Here is a 24297-nt window from a genome sequence, read left to right as displayed (position 1 = left end):
CCAATCAAGCCTGTGTACATTGGCGTACATTCACATTGGCATTTCTTTGTTCTAAATGAAAATAGCACTTCATTAGCTTCAGGTAGCACTGTTATTGTGGTGCATTTCTCAAGAGGATTCCTTTTAACGCTTTACATTTTCCTTCCAAACTGCAGAGGGGAAAAGGCAAACGGCATAATTTCTCTGAGAGGAAGTGACCACGATCAATAGCATTTTCATTATGGTATAATCACGGTGGGTGCAGCACTCTACATTGTTTCCTTCATCTTTTCTGCCTGTGTCAGTCCTCTTTCACCTCACAGATGAGTTTGTACGTCTTGGACCTTCCCGTTCCACATCCACCCCCACCGCCCTGCCCTCCTATTGCAACAATCCCAGTATACAGCTGTCTAATTTGTCATTATAGATTTCAGGCAGTGTCACTGCTTTGCGGGATGCAATGTTACTGAGAGTGGACTTTATTGAATTATTCCTCTCGCTCTCGTCCAACTTTGAAAGGAGAAGTTAAGCAGCTTACCTGTGCATACAAATATTTGTGGTGTTCCTGCTCCAAAAGGAAATCCAAATGGCTTTGTCACGCTATTTACTGTTTAAACTATAATTGTCATGGGCTTTCATCTGTTGTCAGTACTTGGGTGCATGCTTGAACGTAGGAATGAAGGCAGCCTTAACACACCTGAATGTACGTTTGGCGGTTGACTAGTTTAGTATGTCCCCTGCCAACTGCCCAAAGTCAGCTGGGCTGGGTTCCAGCCACCCTCGTGATAGAGGGAGGGAGAGAGGGAGGGACGGACGAACTGACGGACGAACGGACAGACGAATGGACGGACGAATGGATGGACGAATGGATGGATTTGGTGCTTTTGCTTTGCCACATTTTGTGTTGCTGTGGCTTGTGAGAACAGGAAAAATGTATCTTCTGTCCAACTGGGCACAAGGGGTCTATTTTTTAAATTGTGATTGATTTTGGCCCAAAATGTGCAAAAATCTGCAGAAAAATAAAGATACTATGCTGGTACCAAATATAATCCGCTTGCTCAGAAACAGTCGATATCTTTAGAGACTGCATTTGCAGCTACAGCCTGTGTCGTGCTGTCTCCTTAAGTCTTAGCCTTTTTGATATGGATAGACCAGGGTCCAATGGTAAGCATTTTTTTTTTTTTTTTTTTTTAATTTATTTATTTTTTTATGTCCTGTGGGTCCACTATGACCCAAGTGGTGCCCCTGCCACAAATGTGACTAGCCTTGATTTTAGTTCAATACCTAATAAAATTCATAATTATACGTAGTATATGGAGACCTATCTGTGGATGAAGTAGTGAAGTATAGGGGCTCAGCGGCTTCTATGCACGCAAGTATGACTATCATTTCCACTCCCTTTTATTTAAATATTGTTTAAAAACACTTTTTGACAAAATTCATAATTACATACACATACAACTAACTACCTGTTAACAATTCAAATACACACACGCATGAAAAAATACATTTTTGTCCAACTGCATGATTCTCCTTTTTTCTGATTAACCATCCATCCGTTTTCTACCCTGCTTATTCTCCCATTGTCCCTTTTTCATTGAAATCTTCAGTGTTATGATCAGCTAAAAGGTCTATTTTTGGAATTTATATCACCACCTATTTACTTGGCATGTCATTAACTCTCTGCAACTGTGTTTTAAGTAATAATATTTTGAGTACCATACACCTCAGTTTGACTTTTTTTTTTTTCTCTCGTGGGATTCCCAGTCATCATTGAAGTTGTTTTGCTAACGTCATCATCCCGTTAGTATTCATCAGTTCCACCTGGCATTTTAAAATGAGGTCACAGGGAGGGCAGCATGGCACCACGGGAGATGCCGGTCAGTGCCCTTGATAGGAGTGGACGTAGATGTGACCACAGTGTCGAAATCCAATAAAGCTGCGGCTATACGGAGGTGACAGGACAGCTAGATAATGTGACACAAAACAAAATAAATCAGGCTCACTCCCACCGGGTGCCTGGCTTCTCATTATGCCCCTGGCAACTGCAAAACTAATGTCCTGCAGGTGCAAACAATACACCTGGTTGTCATATAGACATTTGCATTTTTATCAATTTATCAATTGTGTTATGTGTCAGCCTAATTGGACGCTGTTTGGTTTGTGTGTTATGGATATCTCAAAACATTTCCCTTCTCTAGATGTGTCACGGTCAGTTAGCCGCCGTTTTAAAAAATTGTTAAACATCCAAGTTGGTTCAATTGACTTGGACTTGTCCACTCCAGTAGGTCTTCCTTTGTTGCCACAAGCTTCACCATAAAAGTATGTGTATCGTTGCGGTTCAATAGGGTTGTGTGTAGGGGCGTCACAATCGAACAGTTTTTTAATTATTATTCTATTGATTAATCAGATACAGTTTAGTTTGCCTTAAAGTGTATTTAAAATACAACTTTCCCTGATTCATTTGTTATTATATTTGTTTATTTGGTGTTATGCATCCCTACTCGTGAAGCACAGTATTTGCCTTCATGGCATGCAGGACAGAATATATTCAAAAGCATTCCTTTTGCTTTAATTGACATCATTTGACGCATTGTGAAATTGTATTTCTGTGCCGGCCTTTTGTGTTGTGTTGCCGACATCATGTTTTATTGCCACATATATGTACATGCTCTAGCAATAAAATGTTTCCAACTCACCAACAGTTCACAAGGACAGGCAGTGGGTTGCAAAACAAAATAGACAATCGAATAAGGCTTAGGCTGACACAACCTTCAAGCTCGAGGATCAAAAATGTGCAAATGCCAAAAGCGTTAAAATGATCTCCTCCCACTCCTATGCTCCATTTCTGAGTCTTTCGGGCAGACTGGTGTTTTCCTGACATGGCGGTGACAAGTGACTGATAAGACCCAATCAAGAAGTGAAGGCAGGTGTCTGGATCAAGTCTCGGCTGTAGCCGTCTCAGTATAAATGTCACACAGAGGTTTTGAAAAACAAAATGGCACCAGCAGTATTTCCAAAGCTTTACATTTTCAACAAGAACCACCACTATCTTTCCCTCTTGAAAGAAGTCCAGGACTCCAGTACCAATTCTGAGACTTTCCTCTGTAGCTGGACTTGAACCAATCACTGTCAAGTCCCCAAGACGGGTCCTTATAGAAATGAATGGGTAAGGGTGTTCTTTTTTTTTTTAATTTTATTTATTTATTTATTTTTTATGATACCTCTTTGTAAATGTGAACGTGCATCTGAAACGCCTAATCAGCTGCCACTGGCAAATCAATCCCACTTTTGATGTGTTAAATTGCACTTTCACATATTGACAATATGAGCTTACAAAAGCAGCACTGAATGTTGAATGATGGGGACTGGTTCTCTGCCGTGCATGCCTGCAAACAGCATTTGGAAGATAACTCGCAAGTTCTTATTTTTTTGGGCCTCAACAACACTATTGTTCCTCCATATCTACTATCCTCCTACTGACTGGTTAAAAGCACTTTCATTCCTTTCCTGCCACATGACAGTCATGCTGAATGGTAGCAATTTTGACACAGTAGAAGAGCTTTCCAAACGTTCCTTCAGAACATGACTTCTATCAAGCTTCGGGGTCTCTGAGAACTACTCGGGATGACCAATTTTGATAATGCAAATTTTTCCCCCCGTCTCATTATGTGATTGTATTGTGATTAGTTTTTTTCAAGGTCTTCTTCCCATGTATTTTTAAACAAACAAGCAATAAATGAATCTGTATTGAAAATTTTGAAAGAAACTGATGTTTTTTATTGTGCTACATATACACAGATTTATGCTTTATCTTCAATTGAAGCCTGTTTTTCTTATTAATGCCTAATGCTTTCCTGTTTTATTGCCCTTATCAGTCATTTATTCTACCTTTATATGATGGTGACTTTTATGTCCCCTCAACTGGAGGTAAATTACAATTAAGGGCATAACCACATCTACAAAGATCCCGTGTGTGACTCATTTCTCGAGCGAATGCAGAGTATTTTTTTTTTCTTTTCGCTAAGATATTATCTCTATGTCTGCGACGGTTTTCTCTTTTGACCTTATTTGAATTCCGAGATAAGCATCCCTCCCGCAAAACCTGACCAAATTAGGCTTATCTGGTGTGTTTTAAGGGAATTATTTGTCACAGGGGCTCACAGAGGAATACACTTTGAAAGAAAATAGAGGTGCTCTGCTGCTGGTTGATTTGACTGGATTTGTTTATTCTCATTCAGGTCCTTAATTTGAACACGCTTCAGTCTGAGTGCGTTTTCATATTTGGTCAAATTTAGGAACACCAGCAAACCCTTTTTCAATACATTGATTGGTCGCAATGTCAGTACAGCTCTGATGGTAAAGAGTAAAAGCAACGCATTTTGTTTAAGTTGCACACCTTAATCTCAAGGGAATTGTTTATGTAAACATGAAAGTGGATTGAAATGGTTATTGTTGATTCCACTAATGGGACATTGACACATCCAGGTGACAGTTACATATCTGATGACATGTTGGCTTATTTTAAAAAACAAATCATTTTTCAAAATCATTTACTTGTTGCTAATTGATCTCTGAATTGTGATTTATGTGAAATTGATCCTTTCAATGCAACAGAGACACAATTAAGCTGACAACTCATCTGCAACCAGGTGAGTTGCTGTTGATTCCACAAGTTTGTGGCCAAAGAACAACAATTTAGTATCAGCTATGGGAAGTAAGATGCATTGCTGCAGACCCTCCACTATGATGACTCGTCTGTGCTAAATTGTTTGAATCTCCAATTCTAATAAAAATATGTGATGTAATTTTAAGGAACTGGTTCTGTGCTCCCAGGGTCTTCTTGCAATTTATTTCTGTAATAAATAGTAATTGGCAGCAGGCAACTATTTAAACCTCTTGTCATTTTACACAACACTACAAAATGTCAAGCCAGTTAATGTAATATGTAGTTACAGCACGACTCTGAGATGTGTTTGACCTGGACCACCAATTTAAAATATAATGAAAAAATATAATACAATGCTAGCTAGTGACCATTAATATTTTAAAGCTACCATTAAAAGTGCAGTAGAGTGCATTGCATCGGTCATGTTCACACGGTAAATACCAGTGATTACACGTTGTTGATGTCCGCATTCCAAATGGTATTTGCATTCCTGAATATTTTGAGCTAATTCTGATCTTTTTTTTTCCCCCTCTGAAAAATCAAATATCAATAATAGTAAGAATAATAAAAATATTAAGAAGTACTAACTATGGCTGTGAAGAACGTCTTTAGCAGCAAGCATATCATCCCTTTGAACTCAGTTTCCATGCTTAAAGGCACAGGTTCCTGTTGAATGTCTGTGCCTTGTGGGTCAGTCACCGCAGAAGATATTTTCAAAATCAGCATTAAAAAATACATGTCAGGAGCCATCTATGATTAAAATTTGCTGTTGCCCAGTGCTATTAATAGATTTACCTAGGTTAGGTTAGGCAGTGGTACGTACATTCATGGTGCCAAAATTGGCGCGACATCTGAAAATCATGACCTCACCTCATATCTCACGCTCTTTTAGTTATCTACCGCCGTGGTACGCTATGAGCAGATAAAACAATTCTAAAGGGGAAACCATCCTGTCCGTAATCATATTTGTTTTCATGGTGCACTGAGAAAGATTGATGTCTTATCTGTGGCTGTTGATTTCAATTCTCCACGCTTTGATGCAGATAAACAATGGTTCTGCTCTCTCAGGAGCATTTTAATTGTCTCTGTGTGTACATGCTGATGTGCAGCCGCTTGTGCCTATTAAGCACGTTTTTGACAACGGAGACAAGACGAAAGCCTTTGCCGAGCACCCTCCTTGACTACTTTCGTAGCTGTTAAATGTCAGACGTATGCTCCCTTACATCTTTGGGACTTGCAATTGAAAAAGTGGAACTCAAGCAGAGATCAAAACGCTGCTGTTGCTCCTGTCTGGCTAGAAGACATGTTCTCGCTTCTCATGTGTGTCATGCGTGTGTGAGCGGTTGATTTCAACTCATGTCAAAATTCCATGGTGTACTATTTTTAACGATTTAAAAAAAATAAAGAAAGCATTGCGTGCGTCTGAGTGCGTATCATCTTGGTAGAAATGTAAAATGCTCCTACAGCCTGTGTTGTGACGAAACGATCTCATAAATGAGTTTGTCAGTAAACAACAGCAGAGTATAACATATCTGTTTACCAAGGAAGGAAGGGCTCATTATTTGTACACAGGCCTGTTGTTCATCTATTGCACTCTTTTAATGATTTAGTCTTCCATGTTTTTTTGGCCACTCTGCTAAATATTGTATACAATTTTTCATGGTCATCACAACAGTGGGAACTCCACAGTCCAACACACTGAATTCTGTGAAGCTAGTTTCAAAACAAACTTCCCTGTAACAAGTAAAGAAAATAAAAATAACCGTTCCTGTGTTAATCTCACTATTCTATTTAAGTAACATATATCATCCTGAACTTTTATAACCATCGATGATTAAAGCCATACTGATTTATGGCAAGAGTACTAGGTAACCATACTTGGTCTAAAAAATAAATAAATAAATAACTGGTATCTGTGCTTCGTTTGTGTAATGTAAAGTCATCGTGAGTCTATCACGATGCATATTCATCCCTACGGAATAAAGTGCATCCCAGTCCTAAATGAGAAGTGAGAGATTGCTTCCCCACACCTCACAGTGACAAATTGACACTTTTGCTCATCTCCCAAAAAGGCAAAGTTAGTCGGCCGTCGAGCGAATGTTAGCATTTTACCTTAAACCCAGTTGCCCTAACAGGGAAACAGAGCCACTGAAGCATCATCACATTCTGACAGGAACAAACGTTCTCTTGTGCATTACTTTTAGACGATATATATGGAAATAAATGGGGCGGTTTGCAACGGAGGTTGCCCCTGGCATTAATAACATTTACGAGAGGGATTTAAGATGAGCTCCTGAGCGGCTTGAGATGTTTTTTTGTCAGTCAGCCCACGTTTGGAATAAATCTATCACTTGTATGCTTTCTGCAGCCACCTTGACAGCAGAATGCAGTCATTGCACAAGCGACTATAGGCTGCAGTGGTCCCATTGTCTTGATCAGTAAAATCAGTTTGGTCCCATCTGAATGAACAGGTCAGTGAATGTATTGATTTGGTTCTTGGAATTGTCAGATTCTATAATATATATTTTTTAACATTTATTATTTATTACCTGTCAAAAATGTAGCACTTTGATTTGACCTCATTAGCATTCATTGGGTGTTGGTGATGAATTGAGCCGCTTTCCTTAGCACGTTAGGTAGGCTATATGCCAGTTAATAGGAGGGCGTTTTTCCAGGTGAAACCATTCCCGTCTGTCTTACTTTGATTCATGAATGGTGCTCTCAAGCTCTTATGAGCAGCAAATTTCAATCAGCCAAAGGATCAGAAACACAGCCCCCTCATCAGGCCATTGCTTTTCATGGTAATGGAAATGATCAAGAAGTTGCCTTCTTCACAGAGCCACTTTTTTTGTGGAAGAATTATTTTGTCTAATTCTTGCACACTAAGGATGGAGATTTATCTGTATTTATTTTAATGAAATGGTAGAGTTGGTCTCAAATTGTTCTGACCGAATGGAGTGAACTAATCCACGCCAATATTGTGTTGAGTCAAATAATGCTGCCCAGCGTATTTTCTTGATGTCTGCGTCCCAATGTTGTTGGGATGAAACCAACAGTGCCTCTGCTGGATGCAGTCAGGTACTGCTCTCCATTTAAACAAAAACAATTTCCCTAGTGAATCATGGGTTACAATTAAAGCATAAAGCAACAAGGAATATCTTTATTGTACACCTAGCATGTAAACCGAAAAACAACATTGCCATTAGCCACAATTCTATTACAGGGTTGGACAATGAAATTCGTGGAAAAGCATAGAAAAGTATTGATTTATTGATACAGGCAGTGGTGAGGTTTCACTTGAATCTCATGCACAAGCCAAATCTGTTCATGAACTCCCTGTATGATAGAATCAACAACTGAATTATATGTTTGTAGTGACAAATTTCCTCATTGTAAGACTAATAAAGGTTATCGTATCTTATCTCAATAATATGATAGCCACGAGGTTTGATCCACAGCTAGCAATGACTGCTACTTGGGCTCTGTTTGTATAATCGCTGTAACCCCCGACCGTTCTAAATCACTTATTTGCCTCTGTGTGCACAAACATCGTGCCGGTGATGCTCCCGTCCCACAGAGATCTAGCAGAAATCATGGTGGTCTTTGGGCTTCCTCTATGCTGCTCAAAATCCTGTGTGGCATAAATCTATTATTAGCAGTTATGCTTCTTGGATTTGGTTTACATTTGCCCTCAAGCAAGCAACCACTTAGGCCTAGTAATTTCAGTCATTAGCTATATTCTTTTTAATGGGCTAAGAGAGAGAAAATGTAGCTTTTACATTTTGGCAGAATGTAATCATTTGAAGGTACATGTTCATTTAAGATGGTAAATATGCATGTATTTTGAGGAGCATATAACGGTGATACAAGTTCCTATGTTGATTTGTATCCATTTAGTTTAACAGATTGCGGACGTCAGAGACCGCTCACCAAAGTAGCAAAGACAACTTTTTATATTTTTTATAAATATTTGCCTTAGACATTTTTTGAAATACGTAAAATAGGACAGAGACACTGTAGTGTGCTTAGTTTGTGCATAATGCAAATGTTGCATGTATCAAATACATTGAAATAATGAGTTCTGTTAGAGTTTCGCTCATTCCAACTTATTTTGCAAGAACCACACGGGAGACAAGTAAGTCCTTTTAGACACCTGCAGGTGGAGAGTCCATTCGTTGCTGTCCGCACAGCGATGATCGAATGTAGATCATCAAGAGCGTTTTAATTAAGAGAAACAGGGTGGGGGTAAGAGTGGACTCAATAGAGAAAGCCCTTGACCTCTAGTCAAAACATAGCAAGGGGTGTTTTATGACTTTGTGTAGGATGGGGCAAGCTAGGTTATTTATTACAGGTTGCATTCCAACATAATCATACGATGAAGATAATCTGGAAAATCCTGACAAATTCCGTTTCTCTGTATAGCCTATGAGCCATATTGTCTTGTTAGTCCATGAGCCATATTGTTTTTCATTATTGTGTTTGTCAGTTAACATTATGCATGAGCTTTACGGGTCCATTTTAAATGTTTTTATGTCGGTAGTCCTGTAGGTCACACATTTGAGAAATGTAACCTCTTTTTTCTTTGCACCCAGCAAATACTCCATACAGTCTTCAAAACAAACTCAAATTAAAAGTATAAACCAAGTCTTTGCGGTATCATAAGCATCATAGTAGAAATGTAATTATCAGGTCAGGCAATGTAAATGAACAAACCTGCTCTAAAAACGAATTAAAACAAACTGAATTTTAAAGAAAAAAGTCAAGACTAAATAAAAACAAAGTACAATGAAAGCTCAAACTCTTAGAACCGTGGTGTGTAGACATCAACTTTGCTAATGTGTAAAGCGTAATGATGTGTAAAAATCATTTATGCTCATGCATTGCATTCCTATCGGAGCTGTAGTATTTCAAATTCGAAATTCCTTCAAAGTCAGCTGGTAAATGCTGTCATAGTTCTGTGGAATCAAAGAACGGACCCCTGAATTCTCTAGAGCACAAGAAATAACGAGGTTTTCAAAAGGTCAAATTTGGTTGCACTGCTCCAGGTTATCAAGCAGCTTTTCTAATAGTGCATGCACTTCATTTAATAAATTGAATATGTCCCAAAGGCCATTGAGAATCTGTTTATTTAATCTGTCTGTTAAATAAGGTACTTTGTATAACTCACGAGTTGAATATAAGATTTTCTTATTCCTGACAGAGAGGTCACAGATGTTTTTCAATGTATGAAATAACATGAAAATATGACACAAGTTCGTCTAGTATTAGCACAGATGATGGAAAAGCAACATATTTTTGCAATACATAAAAACATGAGAGAAGGGAGTCAGTCCTGTTTGTCATGAAGGTTGGAATACACGTAATTCACTGAATAGAAACTCCCACTATTTGGGCTGATTTGGTTAGAAAACCTTCCACCTATCTATCTAACAAATGTACATTCTGATTTGGTTTATAGATTTGTGATTTGCCAGGCATCCATAATCTAAAGCAGGGGTCACCAACACGTTGCCCGCGGGCACCAGGTCGCCCGTGAGGACCGCACGAGTCGCCCGCAGGACTGTTCTAAAATTAGCTCAAATAGCGGCACTTGTCACTGAGCTGCATCTATTTATTTTGCAGTCAAACCTCGGTTTTTGAACGTCCCTGTTCTCGAAATAATCGGAATTCGAACAAAAAATTCGAGATTTTTTTGCTTCGGTTGTAGAACAAAATTCGGAGGTCGAACCTCGCGAGATGAGCCGGGAGGACCCGAGAAAACCCGACCGCGCGGCCCGGATGCCGACTGACTCCGTTGTTATTGTATTTTCGTTACTTTGAGGATTGTATTAACCCCTAATCATGACTCCAAAGACAGCAAGTGGGAGCAGTAAAGAAATTCTGAAACACAAAGACGCTCTTAAAGCAATGTGACAGTGAGCGCCCGGCGCGCTGCGGTTGCGTGATCGGACAAAATTAAGATTCCTGCGCACTGAGGTCCACTTAAATTTTGGAAAGTACATCAAAACTTTTAAAATATTTTCCAAATTTTAGCGACGGCTCTGTCACAGTAACGCGCCCAGCGCGGTGTAGTTGCGGGGTGGGCGACGTTGCGCGTTCGGCGGTGCGCTGCGGTTAAGCGATCGGACCAAATTAAGCTCCCTGCGCACTGAGGTCCACTTAGATTTTTTAAAGTACATCAGGACTTTAAAAATATTTTCTAAATTTTAGCGACCGCTCTGTCACAATAATGCGACCAGCACGGTGCAGTTGCGCGGTCGGCGACGCGCTACGGTTGCGTGTTCGGCGGTGCGCTGCTGTTGCGCGATCGGACAAAATTAAGCTCCCTGCGCACTTAGGTCCACTTAAATTTTGGAAAGTACCTCAGGACTTTAGAAATATTTTCTAAATTTCAGCGACGGCTCTGTCACAATAATGCGACCGGCGCGGTGCAGTTGCGCGGTGGGCGACGCGCTACGGTTTACGCGTTCGGCGGTGCGCTGATGTTGCGCGATCGGACAAATATGCGCAAATGAAAAAATGCTTAAGAAAGGCGGGTTTTTTTGTCTTGAAACGGATTATATTTTTTCCCATTATTTGTAAAAATAGATTCGGAATTCGACCGATTTGCTTCTCGAACCGCCTTCTGGAACGGATTGTGGTCAAAAACCAAGGTTTGACTGTATTTTTGCTATTCTTGTTAAAATCACACTTACATGTGAACTGGAAATGACAATAATAACACATAGTGAAAGCCAAATTGAGCAAATTGACTATTTCAGAAGTATGTGTCAAACTGGTAGCCCTTTGCTTTAATCAGTACCCAGGAAGTAGCTCTCCGTTTAAGAAAGGTTGGTGACCCCTGATCTAAAGTATCAAGAGTGGACATAACCAACAGGTAGCCACCAAGGACCCGCATGAATAGCCTGTGGGCCAGTTCTAAAAATTGCTCACCAGAAAGGGGATGTTTTCATTTTGTAGGAATGTGGAAGTTGTTATTTTTCATAAATGAATATGATTATTTATTAAAAATAAAACCGTTTAAAATTTGTTTCAGTTAAACTGAAACTTATGGCCCTTCACGTTAATCAGTACCCAAGAAGTTGCAGTAGAAATAGACGGGGACACATGCATTATTACGTCATGTATTAATGCCTAATATGATTTGTTTTGTTTATCACATTTGATATGTCTCTTTGAGCTTCATACTGTCAGAGTAAATACCTGGAACGGTGTACCAGGCTGGTGGATTCACCTAACAGTAACAAAAAACAAAACTGCAAAATACATTAATCAAACCTGCATTTGCCCATGGACTTCACCTGCCAGCAAAGTGCAATCAAGAAAGTGGTGTAATTATCTTGATGGTGGCTTAACGTTTGCATGGGAAGGTGGTGTCTAGAAATGTCTTTACTTATTGAATCTGAAAAAAGGCCTCTTGCCAAAAAAAAAAAAAAAAAACGCATAAAACCTAGTTTCCATTCGCTGAATAAAATGATGCTGCTTACATCGTCAACAGTGTATAGTGGACCCTCAAAACTTGAATAATTGTTGTCTTTATTCAAAGAGTACTTGAATCCCTTTCTGGTGGAAAAACAGGGCAAGAGTATTTGTGTAAATTCTTACATCGGCGTATCAGTGATGAGGGTTACATATAAAGATTATTTTAAGAGTCAATTTATCTAATGATTGTTATTGCTCCACAAATTTTTACTGCTTATTTAAAATCAGAGATGCAAGCACTCTTTTCTAGATTAAATTATTGTGCTGATTCCGTATCTACCCTCTTTTTATCTTAAACGATAACAGTAATATGTACAATATGAATTAAGGGTTAGGTTCAGTGACAGTTGAATTGTTTTCTGAAACATCATACATTTTAATGTATGGTAAAAAAAAAACATTGTGCAAACATCAGCATCAAAACCATCTCTGATTAAAATTTGGTGCTGACCAGTGTTAGTTTTTTGATTAATCAACAAATCGAATTAAAATAAACAAAAACCTATTTTAATTATTTTATTCAAAAACATCTTAGGCTTTCCAATTCACAATAAAGAGAATGTAGAAACTAATTAATCATTCACTTAGTGGTTTGGGCTATGCATAACGTGTCAGAAAATATGAAACAATGTTCATCAAAAGAAAAACAGATGTTTACAAATACCTTTGATTAAACGCAATGATAATCAATGTTCTCATGTGGAAGGCTGCAGAATCTGAAAATAGTATAATATTTCCGGTTGTTACACAAGGGCTCTAGACAATCGATTATCGAAATAGTTACAGATTTATTTGATAATCGATTAGTTGACCATTAATTGTTACAGCTCTGGATGATATCCAGAAAAAAATGTTGTTGATGTCAATTGAATTTCTGAAAGGACTTGCAAACGAAACTGGATCTTATCACGGGTAAGGTTCAAAGGTGATGTGTTTAATTGATGGCCAGTATCCCGCCTTTCACCAAACGTCAGCTTGGTTAGGCTCCTGTTAGTTTGAGGACAAGCAGTATAGAAAAGTAATGTCAACACTCAACGCCGTGCAGTCAGTTGGAATGTAAAGTAAGAATGTACAATTTGACATTGATTCTTTTTTTTATTTGATTTGATTTTGTTAGCCTAGGTAAAGGTTTGAACTCTCCCCTACTACCATTCTAGCTCATTTTTGCTCTAAGGAGAAGAGTAATTATTCTATACTTTCACATCAGTATTACTTCCAGCCTCCTTGGTAAGCTGATGTGGATCAGAAACACAAGCCCAAAGGCAGCCTGCCCTGACTATTGTAATGTGCTGCTGCATATTCTGGTCCGCTTTAATACCCCAGGGCTGTGTCTTATTACTGTGATGTTGATAGCTGAACATTGGAGCTGTAGATAGAGCGGGTGCTTTTTTGATGTCCAAATATCTCTGAAATGTCTACATTTAGAAGTAGAGGAAACCTTTTTTTTATTTTTATTTAAGGTGCTGTATGTATTTGTGGCACAGAGCACCCAAGGTGGAATTCAAGGAGGGCCAAGCCACAGAGCTAAGTACCCACATTATCAGCCTATGAGAATGCTGAGCCAGCACGACATTTACAAAATAAATATTACTTGCAGGGACAAAAAAAAATGCATTCCTCAGACATTTGTCACACCGAATGTTTTTGTAGTGACATTTATGTCAAAAGATCGTTCTGCATCAACATGCTGACACGTCTTGTCCTTTTTCTGGAATAGCATACCTTTACAGTATGTTGTAGGACATTTTGATTTCTAATCAATGCCAAAGTGAGTATTTTTCTCAGTTATACTCTGCTCTGATATTTGCGCACTTTGTGCATTTTGGAAGCCGTCATCCTGTATTTTGTAGATTCACTTCCCGTTGGTGTCCAGAGGATCTATTTACCGTAATTGCCGGACTATAAGCCGCACCGGATTATAAGCCGCACTAGCTAAAATTCAGGGATATTTCATTTTTTTTCTTACATAAGCCGCACCGGGCTATAAGCCGCACTTGCACACGAGTTTTTTACAAAGAAAGACAGTACATAGAAAGCCTTTTTAACGTTTTAATAACATACTTGAACATGTCTTTCTAAACATTGCCTGTGACGCAGCAGTAGTACCGCAGCAACGCGGAAGTGTGCACGCGAGTTATTAGCAAAGAAAGACTGGACACAGAAAGTTTTTTTTAAAGCTTTAATAACATACCTTAACATTTCTTTCCAAACACTGCCTGCGACGCGGCAGTAATACCACAACAACACGGAATTAACACAGCAAAGTCACTGAGACGCGGCGGTAATGGCGGCGGTTACACAGCAGCAACACGGTAGCACAGCACGAACAGGGCTGGTTAAAAAAAACATACCAGTAAAAGTACAAAAAGAGCCGTCTTCATCTTCCTCCTGTGCACTGAAACCAAGTCTTCCTCCTTAGTGTCCGATTGGAATGGCGTTAGATATCCTTCGCCTCACACTTTCTCAGTCTCTTTTGTCGTCGGTTTTATGCATTTTTTCGAGTGTGAAGAGGTTCTGTTCATGCTAATCTTATTCATGCACGAAGTGCTACATTATATTAAACTAGCGAGCGACACGTATAGCTTAAAAGCGGCATCATATTCATTTATTTTATCCCCCATAATGACGGTTTATGTATAAAAGCTTCCTGTCTTTGTGTTAACGTGGGTGTGTGCGTGATGCGCGAGACGATCACGTCTTCTTCGGCGCATTATCTCTTCTTCGTCTGTCTCACTCTTGCTTCCTGCTAGAGCGCCCCCTGGAGAGCGGAGGCCGTAAAAATCCATAAGTACGCTCCAGAGTAGACACAAGATAATGTCATCAACATCGACTGCCTTTGGCTTAAAAGCTGCATCATATGCATTTATTTTGTCCCCCATGATGACGGTTTGTGTATAAAGGCTTCCTTTCAGTAATGTCCGTCTTGATCGCGTGATGCGCGAAATGTAAACAAAAACTAGCGCGTCTTCTTCGGCGCATTATCTCTTCTTCGCCTGTCTCGTTCTTGCTTCTTGCTAGAGCGCCTCCTGGAGGCCGGAGGCCGTAAAAATCCATAAGTACGCCGCGCCGCCGTTTAAGGTTCAAAGTAACCTTCTGAATAAAATGCATTAAAAGTTCACATTCATTACAACCTGTTTTTGGTGAGCAAAATGTCAGAAGAATTGAATTTAAATGCTGATTGATTGGGTTTTAATACAATGCAGATTACTTCACTGGTTTCTTTTATATCAAACAAGTTATTATCAAACAACTTGTTTGATTTAAAAGAAACCAGTGAAGTGATTAAAAAAAGGAAAAACAAGATGAACTTAGTACAATTACAATGCAGATTGTCCAAACAGCGCCACTGCTTTGTGTAATCTCTGAGTGATATGGCAGAGTAAGAGAAAGGGTTTAGAGCACAGGTGTCAAACTCAAGGCCCGGGGGCCAGATACGGCCCACCACATCATTCTATGTGGCCCGCGAAGACAAATTGTGCATCAAATTCGTGTGTCATTACTAGAATTGCAAATTGTCTTCACTTTTAATAATAGCTTTTTTTAGAAATATTTGACCAGTTTTTACTCGTCTGATTTGAAAACGAGTTATTTGTCAGTTTGTTTTGTAGCTTTTACTGTATATAATAGTGTTAAGAGTAAAAGTGATCAAGTCATCACAAAAATCACGAAAAAAATCTTATATAAGCCGCACCTGACTATAAGCCGCAGGGTCCAAAATTTTGGAAAAAAGTCGCGGCTTATAGTCCGGCAATTACGGTACTCAACTGCAGAGGGGTCAGACATTTATATGCATGTGGTGTGATGTTCTGTGTCATAAAGAAAATGACAAGTACTGCCTAAGTAATCATTTGAAGTAAGGCACTCAATTTTTGCCAGCTAGCAGTATTAAAGTAAAGGCACAATTTCAAAATATGAGCTACTATTTGACTGATTTCTATTTTGGGGGGGGATAGCTAGACAGGAGCACCTACGGTAGAAATTTTAGGTGGAACAACATTTGGATACAGACAAAATAAATACAGGTGTATATTCGTGTGATTAACTGATCGGCCCTCGTTGTTTCAAACTTAGAAGAATCTTGAACATTTGTTTGGACTTGACAGTGACCAATTTTCCATAATGATGTGAGAATAGAATAAAGGAAATAGAAGAACATTTATTAAAGCCACTCTGTAAAGATGAAACGCATGTCTGATTTTGGTGAAACAAACGATGCCTTTTATACTGCTGCACCGCCTTTGTTGTTGGGAGACAGGTGCTTGTCGTTCCTCATGGATGTGCATAGCCAAAGTGGAAGCCAGCTGAGGGCTTCCATCAAATATCAAGCTCTTCTGGTGTTAAGTGTGCCCATCAGCTATCGCCAACTGTGTGTGTTAGCTGGGGGCTGAGCAGGTGGCTTACTGAGGATCCCTTTTCGTTTTTTTCCCAGAAAACAGCTGCCTACTGCGGCTAGAAACAATGCTGTGAGAGAGGTGAAAGTCAATCAAAACAGTGAAGTCTGAGGACCTAGAAGCTAATTGCTGCTGTTTAAGTGCACTAAACATTAGGACTTTGTATAGACTCTTTGTAGGTTTATCACAAAGAGCAAAGTGTCTGACACTGCACATTAGCTTCTAATACATTACAATACAAACAGTGGCTTGAACGTTTGAACTATTTTGATGAGGAGACAAGGCTATTTAGTAGTTTAAAAAAAGGTAAAAGTTCTCACTTGCATTTAAGTGTGCCATTACCAACTGTGTGTCATTAAGTGGATTGTCAACAAGTGACCTCGGCCACCATCCAGCTACTCAGCGGTCCAATCTGAATTGGAAGCATGCCAGCCTATTTTGCTCCCTGTTCAATCTCAACCAAGCACAGTAATGTGGGCCGATCCCAATGCAAGGTTTTGCTGCTGACAGGTTATGCTAATGTCCATCTGGTCACGGATTGCTTCAGATGTGTCTTTCAGTAGCAGTCAGAATATATCAGAGCCCTTCGGGACTTGGGTAAAAGCCTGCTCACCTTGCCAATTTAGATGTGAAACTCGAAAGTAATTTAAAGCTAATGCTTAAATTATGTAACATTTGTTCTTAAGATGACTTAGCAGTCGTATCTCGGAACTACTGTATGATTTAAGAGCATTCATTACAGCAGTGTCTTGAACAAAAATGTGGAGTAGAACCTTAAGAGTTGAACTAAGTGCATTCGAGGACCCTGATATGATTGGATTTATTTTTTGGGGGGGACAAAATTGACAAAAGCATTTTTCCCCACAGGAAATAACAGATTAAATTAATCTCAGACAAGTTCATAAAGTTTCACAAAAATAAAATTGTGGCCAGCCTTGAAACAGTCCTTCCAGTGAATCTTGTCACTCGAGGTCACCAAAAGTGGAGTTTATGCTTTGAAGGCTTAACAGAGCTCTCTTGAGATACATTCTAATAGCCAAAGTCTCCGACAATATGTCTGATGTCTCACATTGCAGCCTGATCACAGTTGAACACATTTTTTGGGATTGTGAAGTTGAAAATGTGTGTATCAAATGAAAAGAGGATTGAAAATTTGTTCGGGCAAGTGTCTCCTCTAAACCAATTTGGTAACATTGAATACAAATACTCTTCACTCTTGCAAAATAAAGCAGGAACAGCAGTTTTTGTGTGATTTCTTTTTAGGAAAAGATGTAAGATCTCTAGGGGCTTGATTTCTGTTTATTCTCCCAAGGATGAGAAGGAAAGCAGAGCATCTGTGTAAACAAACCTACTCAATTAAACAATGTTAGCTGTAAATTCAAGGTAGCAGCAGCAGCAACAAACAACACACCCACTTCAACATGCGAGCTTCAGTATACTGTAGTGTTTAGAAGAAATCAAGGGCCTGCAAAACTTGAAAACGTATAGAAACAACAAAAAAAGATTTCATTTATGGCTGAGCTATGCACAATGATGATGACATTTGCTTTGTTAGACTGGATCTCTTTCCATTTGTATGCTGCTGTTGTCCATGAGGGCAACCATAAAGCTTACATCCACCCACCCACCTTGCCCATGCTATAGCTTTAAAAGATCTAGCATTGATCTGTCGCAACGCATGATCAAGATGATTCCTCAATCGTTTTTTCTTGCTACAGCAGCCGTATGCTTGGTGCTGCTTGGTACCACCTGTCATGGTGCTAACCAGGTAGGGTCGAGGGGAGACTGGCAGCAATAAATATCTCTGCTTGCTTCCATGATTCATTGCAACCAAATTCTTATCCCTCTCCAAACCGTTGTGTCCTGCAATGCGAGCTAAATCAATAGCGCAGGCAAGTTGGCTGTCACTCAAAGGACAATATCATTTTCGTTACATTAGTGCGTGTCAACTCTTTGGTGGGTTATCAGTATTATATTGACCAATCATATCTGAAACAACATTACTAAATGTCAAATCATGGAGGCTTTCTGTTCGCAAACAGTTTCCTGTTGTCAATGTGGTGAGCTCCCTCATCAACTCGTGTGCCATTTCAGCCACACAATCTCATTTTGTTAATGTTCAATGACATGGGCCAGCATCTGGAATCTTATTGTCGCAGATGTGTATTTCACAGGACAATGTGTGGTACTCAGTGGCAGAAATTAACAGGAGATTTCTGGCCTGCTAATTGTGCGCATGGCTCATCGGCTAGAGGTTTAATTGAGCATCGCCATTGAGACAAGCTTGAGGCTGTGGTTAGTTCTTTTTGCTTAAATTCTGCTCTATCGTTTGCAGTCCTGACCCTTTTGTTGGTGCCACAAATGACCATGTATTCAGGTCACTGTTAGTTATGCTGTTTTTTCCCTTCAGTGTTATGCATTACTGGAACAAAATACTGGTCTGGGGGTCTCCTCTGCAAAGCAAGCTCATCGTTGAGTAAGTGCCTTCAGATGCTGCTAATCAAGTTGTTTTCCCTCCCTTGTTGAATGTGTTATGAGTGATGCAGAAATTATAGATGGAGGGGTTGAAAGTGCTGTCCTATGCACATCATGTTCTCACTGAGAAATGATCCTCTCAGTAGCAACCACACAACTGTTCATGGACCATTACACCATCCGGGAAATCACAATAACACATGAACGCGGGGGGATGTTAGGAACTCAGTTAATGTGCAACCAAAACAAAGAAATGCTATAGTGGTTTTTCTCATGGTCGCGCTTGAGCAAACACGCAATACGCCATACTGCCGTGTGTCTGTCGTCCCATCCAGACACATTTTGTGTCCTTGGAAGAAATTGCGCTTGCACCACACATACAGTAATGGTGTATTGATTGGTGCTTAAATTGGTTTGATAACAGCTTTGTCAAATCAGCTCTTTTAACAATCAGATTAGAGCTTTTAGAAGAATCGATTCTAGAGCGGGTGGCTTCAAATCTACCAGATGATCTTAAAGAGAGGGGCACAACGCTGACAGAGACTAACGTTATATATACATAAATAAAGCATCTAAGGCAGATTTGACTGTTAGCAATTCCGGCTCTAAAATTGTCTAAATTCATAGCTTGCTGCAATGTCTTTGAGACATGATGGATTAGCGTGGGTTGCCAGTGCCGGTGGTGAGTCAAGTATTTCATCCTCCTAAAACCTGGATCCAACATGCATGTTTCTTTCATCATTCTAGTACTGAGCCTTTTGCCAAGGAATGGCCATGCTAATCGATTCTTTAACAGTAAAAAAAAAAAGGTTGCCGTTTATGTGGAATCAATTGATTAATCGTATCTTGAAACAGTTGAAGCAAAATGAAATGCACTACTTGGCCCCAAGTAGCAGAAACACTGTTGATTTAGTATACCGCCAGCATGGTGACATCACCATACCGAAACTCTTGATGCTGTATACAAAGGGAGCAACGCAGCCAAAAGAAACACAACACATTGTGGAAAAAAATATTTTAGAAATGCTTTAGAAGACCTTAATCGTTGGTATAGTGAATAAAGACATAGTTTCTAAATCTAGATTTAAAAGCAATTAGATTTGGCCTGACATGACATCACTTGGTGCAAATTGAAATTGAAGAAAGGCACTGTTGACCGATTAATATTGTTCTGAACTGACTTCTTTGCAAGAGTCTCCAAAGCCAGCATCTGTAACGTCTCTCTTGTGGGGTCATACCGATTCAAACATGTCAGGTTGGCCATCTTTTAAAGTTAAAGTTAAAAGTTAAAGTCCCAATGATTGTCACACACACAACTGGGTGCGGTGAAATTTGTCTCTGCATTTAACCCATCCCCGAAGGGAGCAGTGGGCAGCAGCGGTGCCACGCCCGGGAATCATTTGGTGATCTAACCCCCCAATTCCAACCCTTAATGCTGAGTGCCAAGCAGGGAGGCAATGGGTCCCATTTTTATAGTCTTTGGTATGACCCGGCCAGGGTTTGAACCCACAACCTTCCAGTCTCAGGACGGACACTCTACCACTCGGCCACTGAGCTGGTTTTAGCCATAATAAAATTTTCTAATTATTATAATTATCTTTATTTGCATTCCCATTGCTTGCCTGCCATTATTATGCCTTATGTTTGTCATTAGCATTGTTGAATTGGCTAATATCAGACTCGACTAAAAGTGCGTAACTCAAAAATTCAAACTTACTATAGTTTCAACTAAGACAGTATATTTCATTTGTCCATTTGTTATGATAGCATCTGTGCATTCAGTATATATACAGTATTTTTTATCCCACCTCTCCAACCACGCCTGCCCCACTACTGCTCCACCACTTCACGTGATAGTGCTTCTCATAGTTGAATTAGAATGAACTTCATCCACTTTCAAAGGCGCACAAATCCACAATTGACAGATTATTACAGTTAAGTACATTCTGCTCAGATTACTGCCATTTATTCTTAAAATGTGAGGTAGGTAATATTCTGTTATGCATCCATTACGTCCATGCGCCACAGTCGTGTGCATCTAAGATAAATTGGAGTTTGCCTTGGTGAGTCACCAGATAAGTTGGAGAAATGGAGCCACAGATTGGAGGTGTTCACTGATAATTGCTTGAATTCTCCCAATGTTGAACGGTGTGCTCTCTAGAGCTTTAAGTCTGGTTGCCAAGTCAGCGAGAGGCGACGATGAGACAGTGCTAGCGTCTCTCCTGAGCTTCTTAATTGGCTTTGTTATTGCCTACGAGCGCAGGGCGAAGGCAGCGAGCAAGAATCTCGACTTTTGTATAGAACATACACGGCTTTCCACTCTGACCCGACATCTCCCAGGGGCAGAGCGCAGCTGCTATCTCTAGCGAAGGTGACCTGAGTTTGAATCCCATCTTTGTGCCGCTCTCAGTGGATCTCACCCCCACCCCGAGCAGAGAAACCCACCGCCCATCATTTCACCTGCTTGTCGTCCATTTCCCCTCCCCTCTGACATAATTTTCGACACAATCATAGAGTTGTCTCCTCCGTTGCCATTTTTCTGCACCCATTCGTTTAGCTCCACAAGAATGTACTGATTCTTTACAATCTGCAGGTTTTCGACATTTCCATGCAGTGTCACTTTAGTGTGTCAGCCTGCCGTTACAGTTCTTGCTTACGTCCCACACTTACACGGCGCAATTCTCAAAAATGTCTTGTGTAAAGACAGGGGGGTACACAATTGACACCCCACAAAATTGCCTTTTATTTTGGGTCCCACGTCGGAAGCGTTCAGTGTGTTTGTCATGTGACCACACAGAACACACACAAACACACAGAAAAGCTTTCAGTAAGTGTGTGAGCTGTTAGCATTCTGTTTATGAAAACATTCAAAGCCACATCTTAGGTTTAATTGTTTGATTGTTTTGTTTTTGACCAAACACAATAATATTAAAGAAAGCAGAAATAAATGTCATTATTCAGCATAGTTAGTTAGTGTGTGTGTGTTCTTTTTCTCTTTTTCTCTGTTATCTTTTATTTCTTTTCTGACACACCTTGTACATGTGCTTCTGGAAATCTTCCTTAAAGACAATATCGTGCATACTACTTGACTATGCAGCACGAGTGTATTCATAACCAGAAAACTGTTTTTGAGCTGTCACATCAAAGGCTGTTTTAGCGATCTGCTTTGAAATTAACGCTACAAATTAATGTTCTAAGAACAGAGAGGATGTCGCAAACAACATAATTTCAGCATGTACTTCTTGTTTCTCAAAGTATGTTTTAGTGCTGTAGATTATTTATTCATTTTCTACTCTCTTGAATAATAATCTAATACAATTCTGCACAATTAACTCTGACAATCGTACACATTCGCAACAAAAACATTTGAACATATTTGTATAAGATCCATTGTTATAATCATAGTTTGGCCTTTGGATGATAACGAGATCTATCAGTGTTTGACACACGTCATTTTGGACCCCATTTCTGCTCAATTGTAGGCCAGGGCAGACAGAAGTGATTCAGACTATATTGACTTAAAGGCTTGCTATTTGCCCTTTTTTTGTCCATCCATTTTGTTGAAATTTTAAACATTTTAGAAGTTTTTAAGTTTGTTTTTATGCTTTTAAATGTGTTTAATGCATGTGGAAGGTACGATCTAATGGCCACTGAAGTAATATGTACTATGAACTTCCCCAAATGACCATTGCACTACCAAACCTCCCATTTGCAAATTGTTAGTCATTCATTCATTCATTCATTGTGTGAGCTGTAGTCATGTTGAATGAATAAATGGTGTTGTGGAATAGCTTTGCAGCTGCTGTTTAGGTCCCTTGTTGAATCAAAGAAAGTTTCAGGATCCACAGTCCCTTTTTAGTACACATCTCAACAATCCTCTCCTCCATCCACTGATCAAACCAGCCACAGAGGTGAAAGCAGTCTTAAAAGCACTCAGTCAAGCTGGAAATGTTGTCACATTTCCAACTGGAGTCATTCATTACAGATGCAGCCTAAATCTTCATTAATGAGCTATAAAATGACAAGTGATCAAATATCTGCAACCTAAGGAGGGATGAGCCAAGGTAGGCTGGATCAGCATGGAGTTTAGGACACTGGGTTTGGTGGAGCGCGACCGTCCTGGACGAAAAGACGACTAAGCCTTCTATTTTGTGTTAATCGTGGTCCTCACATTAGCATGTCCTTGTTCACTAGAAGCTGCTCCATTAGATGTTCGAGCCACATCAGGAACAATGGGTCTTGGCTGCCACAGAAAGCCTTTTAATTTCTGCATTATTGACCTAAGGGCTGATTGAATGCAGTTCTCCTGTCCTTAGAAAAGCCTTTGTGCCTTGTCTTGTATGATTGCAGCCGACATTTAGTCAGACAGACGAAAAATCAATATCCACGTCGCCAAAAAACCAAAGTGCTTTATTTGCAGCTTGAAGAAACCACTTGATTCTGTTTTTGTAAATGCCCATTGAACGGCATATTACAATCTAACTGTACAAGCTTTCCACATGATTACAATCAAATCAAGGATTAGCCGAGCTTTAATCTAACCACATTTTGTTGATCCCATAGATACAGCTGCAGTCCGTGAAATATCATTTGAACTTATTTAGATGTAAATCAATCACATTGGCTTCCTTCCAGATCAAGCAATCACATCAAAATGAAATTAATTTTAAGTTTTAGGCAAAAACACTACAGGCATAAATCAATAAAAGGTGCTCTGCAGATGGTCTACTCGAGCAGCGCTACCCTCAATATGAGTAATTGCGTCCCTTTTAAAACAATTTGTGCTCGGCCGATGGGCATTGCAGTCATCCTCAGGATCTCTTGCACATATTCATGCACAAAGTAAGGGAGTTAACCCCCAGCTGTGTTCTGCGTGTTTGTTCAGAGATACCCAAGCAGGAGTCCACACCATCTTACTAATTTGACCGATGCTGGTTGTTTGCATGTGTTGAACTGACACAAGCCACATTTTAATTTGGCCAACATCTTACTATGCTTCCAAATTTTCTCAGTTATTACAGATTGGGGGATATCAATATGTAAATATGTCACACAGCTTGTAAACGTATTGGCTGACGGCAGGTACGAGTGCTCTAGCCTGCACTAATAATGTCTTTAGGGGAGCTTAGTATGCAGACTGATTGCATTCTCTTGCAGTGAAGGACATTAGCCAACCTTTGCCATCTCCCCCGAAACCCTTCATGTCCCACTTTTCATCATTAAAATTGTTGGGCTTTTGTATTTCCACTTAGATGGGGTCGTTTTCTTTCAATGATATTCAATATTTCGTCCCACTCATGG

General features: G+C 39.7%; 1 protein-coding gene across 4 annotated transcripts in view; it reads left to right on the top strand.

Annotated features, from left to right (window-relative positions):
- The window catches only part of unc5a (unc-5 netrin receptor A), a 161182-nt gene that overhangs the window by 19026 nt on the left and 117859 nt on the right, over positions 1-24297 (top strand). The gene's annotated exons all lie outside the window — the stretch shown is intronic.

This window comes from Syngnathus floridae, chromosome 1 (assembly GCF_059516105.1).
Source record: "Syngnathus floridae isolate MCC-2025c chromosome 1, RoL_Sflo_1.0, whole genome shotgun sequence".
Lineage (NCBI taxonomy): Eukaryota > Metazoa > Chordata > Actinopteri > Syngnathiformes > Syngnathidae > Syngnathus > Syngnathus floridae.
This window is presented reverse-complemented; position numbering and strand designations above follow the sequence as displayed.